Source organism: Saccostrea echinata, unplaced genomic scaffold (genome assembly GCF_033153115.1).
Source record: "Saccostrea echinata isolate AGI-Se365-2 ecotype Australia unplaced genomic scaffold, CSIRO_AGI_Sech_v1 ptg000017l, whole genome shotgun sequence".
NCBI lineage: Eukaryota > Metazoa > Mollusca > Bivalvia > Ostreida > Ostreidae > Saccostrea > Saccostrea echinata.
In genome coordinates this window covers 946663-950834 of record NW_026889766.1, presented here as the reverse complement: position 1 = coordinate 950834, position 4172 = coordinate 946663, and the positions used below count along the sequence as shown (strand labels likewise).

General features: G+C 37.0%; 1 pseudogene; it reads left to right on the top strand.

Moving 5' to 3' along the window:
• The first annotated feature begins 2078 nt into the window (after positions 1-2078).
• Positions 2079-3301, top strand: LOC133189199 (uncharacterized; annotated as a pseudogene).
• Positions 3302-4172: the final 871 nt, after the last annotated feature.

The following is a 4172-nucleotide window of genomic DNA, read 5'->3' as shown; positions in this document are numbered from 1 at the left end:
GGGATGCCAAAAGAAAGACAAAACGTCCTTTTTAAGGCCACAAAACAACAACAAAAGGACCCTTTTCAGGACCACCCCAATTATTCGAAAAGATACCTTGAATGCATCTGTTTAAGAAACGAATAAAATTTAACAGGTCTAAACCCCATATACGATAGACTAAAGTAATTTAATATTTATTAATCAAATCTGAAGTGACGCCATTTTGTTTTGCTATTTTTGTTGTTTGTTTACTTCCGGTCAGTAGTGCCCCCTAGGGGTAAGCCCCAGTCCTATTTGGTTTCCAGGGTTGCAATAGCGCCCCCTGGAAAAACAAGTTGCACCAGCCAATCAAATCTTGTTTTTAACATCCTTAAGCCAATGAAATTAACGCTGGACAGTCTTTTAAATTCTGACCAATGAGATTGCTGTATTTTCATAAGATTAGGAAAGACCTACCACTTTAGTGTCACTTTCAAAAAAATTTTCGTTGCACAAAGACCTCATCAAAATTTTTCAGCCATCTGTCGCGTATTTTTTATATGTAAACTATACCAACTAACCTTACCCATGTTGTAATGTAAATCGGAAATCGAAAGTGAAACTGGTGACGTGTTTCAACACCCTTTGAACTTTCTGTGCCATTTATAGACTGGAAAAAACGTTGACTCTCTAATTCAAAATGGCGGATTACCAACATCTCCGAGTGTTCTTTGACATTCCCGATTGGTATGTGATATACAGTGAAGAGGCTAAACGTTTTGACTCTCACATTGTTGAGTGCAATGGAGCCAGAGACCAAGTGTTATTTTATATCAGCTTAGATTGTTCAGCTTTCTGTGAAGGATGTTTTTTTTTGTGAACCCGTTTCTCCCGTGTGAGCGTGCTCGCTTCCTGCACACAGATCCAATTAGACTTTTGATCTGTGTTCCCATTTGACTTTAGGCAGTGACTGAGACTTATTAATGATGCCTGGACAAGACGAAGAAGTCCGATTTGTAACGCAAGTGGAGAAATGGGCAGCGGCCAAAAAACTATCGGAAAAAACTATTGAAAGTCTTCTCGAATTTAGTTTTGATTCGATGGAAGCGTTAAGCCTTATTACGGATGACGACCTGCATGATACCGACATCCCTAGAGGTCAGGAAAAAACTCCTACTGCATGCGGTTAAATCCACATTTCCTGAGGGAGCCGCCGCTGCCAAAACCAAGGAGCCGATCGACATCAATAGCAGTAACCCCGCTACCGAGGACTTAGGGTAGCCCCTACACATCGGTGACAGAGATCAGTTCGTGAACGATGTCTTACGAAATCTACAGTCCCAAGATCAAGCGTCTGCCACTCAGAGCATACCAGGTATGTACTCGTGGCAAGATCCTTAGGTTTATCTAAAATCATTAGATTCTGTGGGTTTGGGGGACAACAACAATTTAGATATAACAGATTTTGTAAACAATTCATATGCAACTGAAGAAAGGGTGGTGTCAAAAGATGACGAGGGGCAATTGATATACAAATCTGGCCCAGCTAAGCCAAAATTAGAAAGTATATCTATTTGCCAATGGTCCACTGCCAACTTGGCTATCATGAATAAATTGCTGCAAGGGGGTAGTTTGACCCATACAAGTCTCCTGAATTACCTGTCTTATACCACTCGGGTTTACCAATTATTATCTGTCCATGACACCAGGTCAGTGTTCCTGTATGATAGGGAGTATAGAAAGTTGCAATCTCTACATAAGTTTCGCTGGGGCACAGATATCCACCTACAAATGGTCCATTTAAGACCAAGAATTTCTCCGAGTTTTCAAAATAATGCGGCCACAAAACCCATCCAAACTCTCAGCCTTACCCCCCCCCCCCCCCCCCCCAGGGCATCGCAAAGAAATGTTAGAAAACGGAATCTCTATTTTAAGTACTGTCTGCGTGGTTATTGAATGCTCTGCTTATGAACAATTTCTAAAACAAGGTAAGTAATTGACAAACGATTTGATGAAAAAAAATATAAATTCATGATTGCTCTGCTCCCGATTTACAATGTTTCAATGGACTTTGAGCTTGAATACTGTTCGTTATCTCCATATTTCATAACATAATAATGTCCAGGCGACGCAAAGAAGACTATGTTGAGGTAAAATTATATTTATTCCTTTTAGAATTTGGTTTGATTTATCCACATGCAAAGATACAAATACAAGTTTTGTTTTTTTTTTTGTTTTTTTTTGGGGGGGGGGGGTACTGTAATATAATAATATTGCTATTTTTATGTAGGTCTTCAGGGCAGTTCAGCAGAAGCTTGATGGTGTTGCTGTGGAGATGATGTCCGCAGATTCTGAAGGTGGTATATATATTTGATTTAATGAAACATAGGTAACATGCAAGTACAGATATCAAAATCCAATAGTCATCAATTAAAAGCATAGATAGAACATTAATGATAAAGATTATGTAAGAATTCAGAATAAATATACAAAATGTGAATATATCCATTATATATGTAAAATATTTAGTGAGAAGAAAACTTATTTTACATTTTTTCAGGTATCTGGCAGGCCATTCGGCATGTTTTTCCAGACGTCACCATCAAGGGTTGTGCCGTCCACTGGACGAAGGTGCAGAACCTTGGGCCTGCAACAACCGTCAGGGAGAGGGAGACAACCATCGTCTTCATGCTGAAGGCATTGCCGTTTCTACCCTGGAACCATGTTGAGGACGTTTTCGATGCCATGACTAACAAATGTCCCCCACACGTAGATGAGCTGGTAGGAGACGTCAGAACACAGTGGTCTTCCCCATCCGATCCTGGAGTGTCTTCGAGTTCAAAGTTAGAACAAACAACGATGTCGAAGTTAAACCATAAATAACTTTTTTTATTGCATGCATATTTATCACTAGTACATGATCATGAAGTTCGAACGAAAAATTTAACTCCGTGTGACTAAAATTAGACATTTTACTTTTATAAATATGACTCAACAAAAGTTATCCATAGACAATACATCACCTGTCAAATATATAAGCAACAACTTACAAATTGGTATAATAATTTACATTTATACTTACTCATTTTTCATATTGGCATCGCAGGATGAACGTGAAGACCCAGGAGTTGTACCAGATCATCCCCCTGCTGCTGAGGGAAGCAGAGTTGGTGAAAACTAGGATCGTCGTGATCTGTAGAGGAACTAAGACAGCAAGTGACTACCACCCAGAAGAAGATTGAAGAAACCGCAGCCATGTACATGGACGACAATTTTCCTCAAAATCAGCGGTTCCATCTACGCTGGTGTGTTCGATATTTTAGGTACTCGTGTGATGTGATGTACTGTAATTTATTTATCGTGATGTATCTTGATTCCTGTACTGTGATTCATGTACCGTGCTGTATTGTGATTCATGTCCTGTGTCGTATTGTAAGATAACTTAATGTTTGTATACCAAACTCTGCATATCTTGTATTGTTCATGTGATATGATGATCTGTGGTGTCATGCTTCTTAATGTTCATATGTGCCCATCTTGTATGTCTTCCTAAATTATTTAATCATTTTTGTATGATTTTTGTATGCTATTTGAATACAGTGAAAACCATGGATGAAATATGAAAGCAAATAGTATAACAGAATATATGAAAGTATATAAATACATACTGTGGTTATATAAATATTCAATTAAAATGATAAATTTATATAATGCTAATTTATATAGTATATTCAGGGACCAATACACTAAGTATACAGTAAACCTTTGTTAATTTTTTTTCCTTCAAATTCAGGTAGATATATAAATTATTACTTTTTTCGACTCATTATTATTTAAAACTGTAATTTTGTGTAATTGAAGTGATTGCCAAAATCAGGATATATGCATGTTCGAGTAATTGCTTGTATCTTGATCTTTATGGTGAAATTATTATTGTAAACTCACAGCTAAATTAAAAAGTTAAGTAATAATTGTTCAGATAGATTTCACAATGCGGTCAATCATTTTATTATTTTTGTATATATCTTTTTGTTTAATTCAATTTGTTCAAAATTTTAAGTTTTAATGTAATGGTCACATATAAGGTAAACTGTTAATTACGATCGGGCTCGGCGTGCTCTAAATTTGTATTAACTTGTCTACTGAGGTTGTCATCAACAGAATGTAAGCATCGATTGTTAATCATAGCTGTTGTTAACTATGTCTGAAAT